The sequence below is a fragment of the Cebus imitator genome, unplaced genomic scaffold (genome assembly GCF_001604975.1).
Source record: "Cebus imitator isolate Cc_AM_T3 unplaced genomic scaffold, Cebus_imitator-1.0 Scaffold56, whole genome shotgun sequence".
Taxonomy (NCBI): Eukaryota; Metazoa; Chordata; class Mammalia; order Primates; family Cebidae; genus Cebus; species Cebus imitator.
Window position 1 is genome coordinate 5004956 of NW_016107371.1, and position 11239 is coordinate 5016194.

Sequence of the window (11239 nt, forward strand, 5' to 3'; positions counted from 1 at the left end):
TTACTAAAAAGTCAAAAAATAACAGATGCTGGAGAGGTTGTAGAGAAAAGGGAATGTTTATACACTGTTGGTGGGAGTATAAATTAGTTCAACCACTGTGGAAAAGCAGTGTGGCGATTCTTCAAAGAGCTAAAAACAGCACTACTATTTGACCCAGCAATCCCATTCCTGGGTATATACCCACAGAAATATAAATCATTCTATTATAGTGATACATGCATGCTTGTGTTCATCACAGCACTATTCACAATAGCAAAGACATGCACTCAACCTAAATGGCCATCAATGATAGACTGGATAAAGTAAATGTGGTACATATACACCAGACGATACTGTGCAGCCATACAAAAGAATGTGATCACGTCCTTTGCAGGATCATGGATGGAGCTGGGGTCCATTATCCTTAGCAAACTAACCCAAGAACAGAAAAGCAAATACTGAATTTTCTCACTGATAAGTGGGACCTAAAGGATGAGAAACATGGACAGAAGGAGAGAAATAACAGACACTGGAGCCTATAAGAGTGTGGAGATTGAGAGGAGCAGAAAAGAATAACTATTTGGTGTTAGGATTGGCAGCTGGGTGATGAAATAATCTGTACAACAAGCCCCTGTGACATGAGTTTACCTATGCACATGTACCCCTGAACCTACAATAAAAGTTTAAATAACAATAAAAATAAGTTTTATAAACAATATATTATTTAAATTCTTTTTTAAAAAATCTTGAGATAAATGACAATACACAACATATCAAAACTTATAGACAGCACAACTCTACAGACACCATTTACATCATAGTCTATGTGAATAAAGTCTGTGTGGATTGTGCAATGAACAACCTGCACACCAGCACATGGCAGCCCTGAGTCTCATGTACTCATTTGGAACTCACCCAAAGGCAGAATAACTACTGGGACTTTCTGGTTAATGAGTTTGATTAATGTGATTCATTCCTGCAAATTCTTACAATTTCTAAATGAACTGATAAGATGAAGTTACTAAATTTTAAAATGCAGCAAATAATTGTTGTTCTTAGTGACCCCACTTACAAATAGTAGTACTCAGAGGCCCAGCCTGAACATCAAGCCTGGTTCTCTCTCTTCATTGTTAAAAATGATTTCACTATTATTTGCACAAAGTTATTAGGAAAACTTTACTGAGCACCACCTATGTACGTGCACTGGCTCAGGCCAGGTCTTGGGTTGATGGGCAAAGAAAACAAATGTGGAACTTCCTGTCTCAAGTGTCATCATCCTTAGCTAAACACATCTGACAGAGACTGTGTCTAAGTGGGGCAGGTAACTGCTACCCCTCCAATGTCTCTTAATGGGGATTCTATGGAATCTGGGGTGAGATGATTCATCACATAGGAATGTCCCACATACATGGATAGGATCCCTAGCCTTATGACTGTAAGTTCCAGTAGCAAGCCCAATAATGGAAACAATCAGAGTGCCTCTAATGATTTTCCAAATATTCCAGTTGGGAGGGGAATGGTACATTTTCCTGAGCTCTCATCTTCTACCCTGCTGAGAGCTTATGGGCTAGGAATTCATTCATAGTTGGCAATAACTTAATTCTACAATGTACAGAGAATGGGGAAACCACGTTTCTTTCTCAGTATGTTCTCCTTGGGTGATTTGATAACATGTCTGGATCATAATGTGTGTTTTTTTTTTCTTTTTCCTTTAAATAAAGTGCTTTATCACAGCTTTGAGCTACTATGGTAAACATGTTAAGACTTTGTTTCTGCATTCAAAATCTTCCGTCTATACTTCTTTGCTTAATCTTTTTGTAAAATCATTAAATTTAATGTCAAATATGATGATAGAAAATATAAGTAATGGTGTTGATTGGTATTTAAGGTCATTTAATTCTATTACAAACAAACAATGCTTATTGAGGGCATATTATTATTCACTGATTATTCACCTGTTTTCCAAGTAAAGGTTATGTTTTATTTTATTAACATATGACTTTATATGAATGTTCTTTATAACTTTTTGCCTTTTCATTTTCTCTTCCTATTTTTTCTTCTATTATATTTCCTTTTCTGCTTTTTTATTTTTCATTAAACATTTAAAAAAGTATGAGCCAAACATATAGATAAAATTGAGCAAAGAGAAATAATTATGTGGAAGATTAAATATTTGGGTCCCTTCTCACTTATTCAGAATACCAAATTGGTAATCCTGAGATAAAGCATTTAACCTTATTTTGTTTCCACCAATAAGCAAATATCTCAATTTTTATCTGCCAAATGGGGATACTAATACCTGTAACAAGATTTGTTCCTTGGGATAAGGAACTTAATTCAAATATTGTCCTGTGCCCATTGAATAGACAAATTCTATAATATAGTAAACTTACATTTATAAAAATGAGTTTAACATAATTGTATTTATATTTGTACCATAGATTGTTTGCAGAAATCATTTGAATCAGATGCATGGTTGCTGTGTCAGCCACAATTTAATGTATAAACTGAAAAGATGAAGTTGAAAAGACACACACACACACACACACACACACACACACACACACACACACACGAACTACCACTGCCTCATGCTTTGCTTTGTCAGCTTTCTAATTACTTGGCTATTGCTGAATGAGCAAATGCCTTAAGACCATTAATTTTCTTCTGCTATTACTTTCTAATACATTTAAGCTTATAATTTTCTTGTCTGAATGTTACAAGTATTAGGAATGGCTGCTGAAATTAGAATGATAACATAAATCGCTGAGAAAATTATCACAGTAACTGGTGCTCATTTGTACTTCCTAGCATTCATCACAAGCAATTTTGTTCTAACAGCTAACAAATGTCAGTGACCAAAAACTAAAACATATTATGTTCCTTTAATTCTTTGCTTTTGAGTCCTAGTATGCTAAGAACATTGAACTAGTTTCAATTGTAGCTGTTCATCGGCTTTATGAGATATATTATGGTGTTACAGGTATTTTTAAACAACTCATATAAACTATTATAGTTAACATATGGATTATCACATTTTACAAGATAACATTTTGTTATTTTGATGTTTTCCCACTGAGATGGGCTGTAGCAATTTTCAGTGTACCTTGTTTTTTTCTGAAGGATGTTGTTACAATCTGTGTCTAATTTGTCACCATGCATCTAAACTTTATCCTCAGACTGGTTTTCTGTTCTTTTTTAACTGTCTTGTGGTTTAGGATTAAGGAAAATGTCTTTCATTGAGTACAGAGTAAGGGTGTGTTAAATAAAATTTACCTTTTTGATTTTCAGATTTCAGACAAATTATAGGAAAATTCAATATTTGAATGAATAAAACTGGTACATTTTTCCTAAATATCTACATGAGAACTTCTTAGAACTGAGTGGCTTGGATGAAAAAGTCAGGGATTCTAAAAGCATTTTCAAGCATAGAGGTGTTCATGTTTTTACTCTCTTAAATTGATTTGCCACTTAGCAGTCATCTAATTCGTATTTGCCAAAGGAGAAGATGTAATAAAATAGGTAAAATATAGGTCCTGGATTTGTTCAGTGTTTCCATCATTTACTAGTTGCAGAATATGTGACCATTTTTTGACCTGGCTAAACAGGTTTCCTTGTACATATAATATACAGAAGGTGTGCACCTACTTCATTGGGTTGTTGAAATAAGTAAATGACCCAATGCTCAGTAATGACTTAGCACAGCTCCTAGCACAATAGTGCTAAAAAATGCTAGAACACAGATAATGATAATCATAATGCTCATAACAGAATACTCAAAGGGTAGAGAGAGGGTGGAATTTTATTTTTTTTCTATCAGCCTGTGACACTGACCTGATTCAACTCTAAATGATTCCAGTGTATGAGTCTCTTCACCCTAAGTTTCTAGCTTTTCAGAAAGGGGATATTATCAGCCCAGTAAAGGTCAGGGATGTATCCCCAAGTCAATCAGCTATGATTGCATCCTTTGGCCATAGTTCAGTGCACAATCCACACAGACTTTATTCACATAGACTATGATGTAAATGATATCTTTAGAGTTGTGCTGTCTATAAGTTTTGATATGTGTTGTATTTTCATTTATCTCAAGATTTAAAAAAACATTTTTTAAATAGCAATATATTATTTATAAAACTTATTTTTTATTATCAGCTATGGCCAAAGGATAGAATCATGGATTGCTATATTCAGTCCTGCAGTTCTGCTCCTATGTTTCAAGACTATTTCCATAAAAAGCAGGAAGGACTGAGAACCCAATTGCCACCCCTAGTATGGCCTAGTTCTCTTTTGTTGTGGTGGTGTTAATTTCAGGTAGCAGTCCTATATATTATTTTTTTTGAACTAATTCTTGTTTAGTTTTTAAAATTAATAACCTAAAAGAGGTCATATATTAGCTTTTGCATTTGATGACAGTTTATGGGTTGGTATAAAGAACAGTTGCAGAATGACAGAACTGAAAATAAGGTTAAAATACATTTTATATTCGTGAGTTAAAGAACTGGGACAAACAAACCTATTATAAAATACATGTTATCATAGTAACATCATTTGGGAAAAAAAATAGAGTAGATTAGGATCTACTATAAAATGTGGCCAAAAAGTTTTATGTTCCCTTCCATTTTGGATATAATATTTAATGCTTATATTAAATATAGTTATTTACAGTATTCTAGAAAATTATTTTAAGTAAAATAATGACTCTAAGTTATGAAAACAACTCAGTAAGAGCTAAGAAGCAGCCCATTGATCCAATCTATCTCCTTGATTAATAGTCAGACAAATAACCTCTGTCTCAAGGTTTTCTAAGGTCTCCATCTTTCAAACATTTTATAGATCAAGACACAGTGATATATTTGAATTTGAAAATGCTCTTGCCAGTAAAATGAATAAGAAGAGTTATAACATGAACCAAAAACTATTAGTATATTCTATCAATGTAGAACTACTCTTATGTCAACCAGGAAATTCTTAAAAGTAATAAAAGTTTCAATAAAGATTGAAAATTATGTATATCAGGATTAAATCTGAATTCAGATAATTAACATGAAAATGGTGTATCTCTATAGCTATACCTAACTTTAGCTAAGCAATTGGCCATGATGGTCATTAACAATGACAAATATTATTAAAACGGCCAATTAATGACAAGCTAAAAAAAAAGCATAGCATATCAACATATTAAATAAGCATTAAAAACTTTTTTTCTTATTTGCAAGAAGTCAAACAACATTGAAAAATGAGGTGAAATATTTATCATAATGGATTTGTGGAGCTCTTATTACTGCAGACTATAAATAATAATAAATACTGACTTAGCACTTGATCTCTGCTTAGCACTGTGCAGGTCTTAATGCTCTTGCACAGTTGTATATTCCTATTAAAAGGCACAGGAAGGTTAAATACCTTGCCTTTGAACACGTTACAAGAGAAGAAGGCGCCATTTGAGTCCAGGCCGTTTTTCCCCATAGCCTATTCACTTAACGTCATGTTATAAGATTATTGAGAATATATCAACCAAATTAAAATAAAACACGTCCAGCAAATGTCAGCAAGATGGTAGAATAGGCTTTCCAACACTTGACCTCAGAACAAACATCAATTTGAACAAATATCCATGTTTGAAATACCTTCCTAAGAGTTAAGGAAACTAGATACAAAATTATAAGCACATGGCCGCAGCAATGAAATAAGAAAAAATGCATTGAAGAGGGTAGAAAGAAGTTTTAACTAATCCATATCACTCCTCACTCAACCACAAACAGTCCAGGGTGGAGAGAAAAACCCCTCACTTGTGGGTAGGAAAGGAATTTAAGCAATGGATTTTGCCTCAGACCCCACTAATAAGCTCACCCAAGTAAAACTCAGTACCAAGAATACCCATGGCCCCAGATATCAGACTGGTACCTATGGACTGAGCCTCCAGGCCTGCCCCAGCAGTAGGCCAGACCATGCAGCTCCAGACCCCAGGCCCACCTGACAGACTCAGTCTCCTAGCCTCCCACCACCAAGTCAACGTCAGCATTCAGGCCAGCCCCAGTGCCAAGCCTACCCCAGACCTTCCCAACCCTCACATATTCAGGCTCTAGGCCTGCCCTAGTTTTCAGAAAATCCCAGAGCCAGATCATCTCACATAGCTCCAGCACTAGGTTGGCACCCATACCCTCAGGCACCAGACTAGCATCCATGGACATAGGCTCTAGGCCTGCCCAGTGACAGGCCAGTGACCATAGACCTATCCTTTAGGCCAGCCCCTGACACTTCATCATCCATCAGACCCAGAGTCAATGTCCTTCGAAGGAGGGCCCAGAATTGAGCCAGCTCATATTAACTCAGGACCTTGGGTCTGTTCCTATAGCAGGGCTGGCCCCTGCTGCCTCAGGATGGTTTCTACAACACCAGTCTCCAGGAAAGCTTTCCTAGCTCCAGATACCAGGCCATCGCTCATGAACCTAGAGTCAAGAGCATTCTGCATGGACCCAGGCTCCACACCAGCCCCAGTGCACCATGCCAGCCCAGGGTACAGTTGAGTCCCAACAACCCAAGATTTCAGTGACTCCAAGAGCAATGTCTGCTCCAGGAGAACCAGGGCACAGATCCACCCCAGTAGACCTTGGTGCCAGGGTAGGCTTCATAGACTGTTGCTTCAGGACTACGCCTGAAACTGAGCCTCCAGGTCAGCTCCCATGAACCCAGAACTCAGTGGACTCAGGTTCTAAGTCTCTCCCACTGACCTCTGGTGCCTAGAACATTCTAGCATGTGGCTGACTCCCACAGACTCAGGCTCAAAGCACTCCCAGTGCCAGGTTAGCTCCTGGAGAACTAGGCTTCCAGCCAGCTTCCACTGATATAGCCTCCATTACTACTGCTGTGGACCAATCCACAAGTTCACCCTAGGGCATCGGAGCTCTAGGCCAAACCCTGTGGACTCAGGTAACAGGCCTACCCACCTGCTGAACACATCACCAGCCAGCGTGCTCAAGGACTCCAGAAGCATAAGTATCTGATATTTCAAATGCACAGACATCAAGACAAAGCCACAAGGATCAAGAGCAATCCGAAAAATATGAAACCACCAAAGTTATTTCACACAAAATAAAGTACCTAACTGATTCTAAAGAAATGGTGAAATATGAAGCATCTGACAAAAATTATTAAAAATAATTACTTTAAAGAAGCATTGTGAGCTTCAATAAAATACTAAGAAAAGATTAAAAAAAAATAACACGATGACCAAAACTAGAAATTTAACGGAGCAACTAAAATTACACACACACACACACACACACACACACACACACACACCCATTCTGGAGCTAAAGCATAAAATGAACAAAATGAAAGTGCAATAGAGAGCATCAACAGCTGAATAAATAAAGCAGAAGAACAAGGCTGACAACTATTTGAAAATATACAGAGGAGAAAAAGAAAAAGGAATGAAGAAAACTTCAAGAATTACGAGATATAATCAAAAGAGCAAATATTTAAATTATAGGAGTTCAAAAAGGAAAGAGAAAAACAGAGCTTTTTTAAAGAAATAATTTTCTACAGAAAACATTCTAAATCTTGGCAAAGTTACAAATTCCAGATATAGAAAGGTCAAAGATCTCCAATCCAATTCAATTCAAATAAGATGACACCAACACATTTGATAATCAAACGGCCAAGTATCAACAACAGAGAGAATATCCTGAAAGTAGTAAGAGAGAATAAAAATACATATTAGGAAGTTCAATAAACGTAGAAGCATATATCTTATAAGAGAACTTATAGGCCAAGAGAGAGTTATATATGTGAAGTACTAAAAGAATAAAAAATACCAACCAATACTGTGTCTAGCAAATATATTTTTTATGTTGTTAAGAACAAATAGTTCCCCTTCAAAGCCTTTCATTTTACAGTTCTTTGTTCTATTCTAAAAAGTAGTCTTACCCTTTCATCTATCAGCCCTCCCTATCTCTGCTATAACCAAACAGGACCAAGCATTTCCTATCACCTATGTAACTGTCCTTCCCATCAAAAACCCTCCCTTACCCGCTTGATGATGTCAACAGTAGCCAAGTGGAATTAGCCTAGATTGTGCAGTTTGACCCTAGCCCACAGTGGGAGGACACAGGAACAAAGTCTACATTAAAGTAAAACTGCTGCTCTCCTTTGTTCTGCACGCTCTCCCTTACCTCTGCCTTGCATGCAAGAGATGCCCTTCTATAGAAGTAAATTGCCTTGCTGAGAAAAGTATTGCATGAGTGTTAGTTCCACTTTGCAGCACTGAGCACTTTTATCTTCAACATTTAGAAATGAGGGTGATATAAACACTTTCCTAAACAGACAAAAGCTTAGAGTATGTCACCACTAGACCCGTCATACAATAAATGCTAAGAGGGATTTTTCAAGCTGAAAGAAAAGGATGTTAATTAGTAACAAGAGAACATATAAAAATATAAGACTAATAAAAGTAAATACACAGTCAAATTCAGAAAACTCTAATCCTGTGGTATGTAAATCACTTATGTTTATAGTATGAAGGTTAAAAGACAAACTATGAAAAGTAATGATAGCAGTAATAATTTGTTAAGGGATTCGCCATGTAAATTGTGACATCAAATACATAAAATGTGGAATAAAGTTGGGTGAAAATATCGAGTCTTAAAAGTACAATCAAAGCTAAGTTATGAGGTAAAATAGCCTGTCATTACTATGTTTCATGCAAGGTTCACCTTAATCACACATAAAAACCTATAATAGATACACAAAGAAAAAAGTAAAGAATCAAAACATACCACTAGAGAAAATCACCTAATCATAAAGAAAGACAGCAAGAACAGGAAAAGGGAAAAAATTATTTACAAAATAACTAGAGAACAATTAACAAAATGGCAGTAGTAAGTCTTTACCTATAAATAACTACCTTGAATGTAAATGAACTAAATTGTCTAACCAAAAGACATAGAGTGGCTGAATGGAAAAAGAGAGAAAAGATCCAACTATATGAAGTTTACAAGACACTGATTTCATGTTTAAGGGCACACAGACTGAAAGTAAATGGATAGAATAATATATTCCAGGTAAATGAAAACTAAAAGAGCAGTGGGAGCTACACTTATATCAAATAAAATGCTCTTTAAATTAAAAATTGTAAAGAAAGACAAAGAAGGGCATTATATAATGATAAAAAGATGAATTCTTAAAGAGGATATAACAATTACGAATATTTATACATCCAGTATCAGAACACTTAGATATATAAATCAAATATTCTTACATTTGTATACAGAGATCAACTGCAATACAATAACAATACCGGACTTCAATATCCCACCTACAGCAATGGACAGATGATCCAGACAGAGAATCATTAAGAAAACATAAAACTTACGCTACACTTTAAACCAGATAAATCTAATAGACATGTACAGATTATTCCATCCAACAGCAGCAGATATGCTTTCTTCTTAACAGTCCCAGAACTTTTCCGAGGATAGGTCATATGTTAGGTCCCAAAACAAGTCTGAACAAATTTAAGAAGACTGAAATAGTATCAAGTATATTGCTAACCCAGTGGTATGAAACTAGAAATGAGTGAAAGGAGGATATTCCAGAAAATTTGCAAGTATATGAAAATGAAAACTGCATGCTTTTGAACAACCAATGATTAATGAAGAAGTTAAAAATGAAATTAACAATATACTAAAAAAATGAAAATATACACACAATATTCCAAAACTTATGAAATGTGGCAAAAAAAAAAAAAAGGTTTTAGAGGGAAGTACATACAAATAAAAACCTATATCAAAAAACTGGAAAGATTAGGAGGAAAAACACCTAAAGGTTGTGCAAGAAAAAAATAATAAATATTAGAGCATGAATAAATAAAATAGAAACTATAAAAACAATATGAAGATCAATGAAACTAAAGGTTGTGTTTTTGAAAAGATAAAATTCACAAACCTTTAGCTGAGACTAAGAGAAAAAGCATCAAACAAATAAAATTAAAAACAAAAAAAGGAGACATTATAACTGATACCACAGAAATATAAAGATCATAATAGACTATTGTGAACAATTATATGCCAACAAATTGGATAATCTAGAAGAAATTGATAAACTCCTAGACATGTACAACCTACCTGGACTATATTATTAATAAATGGAAAATCTGAAAAGATCAATAATGAATAAGGAGATTGAATCAGTAATAAAATTTCTTCCATCAAAGAGAAGCCCAGGACCTTAGGGCTTCACTGCTAAACATTTAAAGAAAAATTAATACTAATTTTTCTCAAACTCTTCCAAAAATCAAAGAAGAGATAGTGCTTCCAAACTCACTTTGTGAGATCTGCATTAACATGATAATAAGTCAGAGAAGGACAATACAGAAATAAAAATTACAGGTCAATATCCCTGATAAACATAGATGCAAAAATTCTCAAACAAATATTAGCAAACTGAATTCAACAATACATTAAATAAACCATTCATCAATATCAAATGGGATTTATTCTAGGAATACAAAGCTATTTCAACATATGCAAATCTATAAATGTGATATATTACAGTAACAGAATAAAGAGGAAAACACAATATGATTATCTCAATAGATGCAGAAAAGGCTTTGCCAAAATTAAAAATCCTTTTATGATAAAAAGCTTTCACTGAATTAAGTATAGAAGCAATGTGCTTCAGGACAATGAAGGCCATATATGGCAAACCAACAGCTGACATCATACTCAATGGTGAAAAGTTAAAGTTTTCCTCTTAGATCAGGAATGAGACAAAGTCCCCACTCTCATAACTTTTAATCAAAATAGTACTGGAAGCCAGAACAATTGGGCAAGAGGAAAAATAAGAGCATCTGACTAGGAAAAGGAAGAAGTTAAATTGTCCCTGTTTGTAGATGATGTAATTTTCTATATAGAAAACCCTAAAAACTGCAACAAAAATTGTTAGAACTAGTAAACAAATTTAATAAAATCATATAATAGAAAATCAACATAGAAAGATTAGTAGCATTTTTATACACTAAACTATATTTCTTAAAATTCCATTTACAATAGCTACCAAAGAAATGCTTAGGAATATATTTTCTCCAAGGAGGTGAAATACCTGTATATAGAAAGCTATAAAGCATTAATGAAAAAAATTGAAGACATGAATAAATGGAAAGATATCTCAATTTCATGGATCGGAAGAATCAAATTCTTAAAATGTCCATAGTATTCAAAGTAATCTACATGTTCAATTCAAGCCCTATAAAAATTCCAAT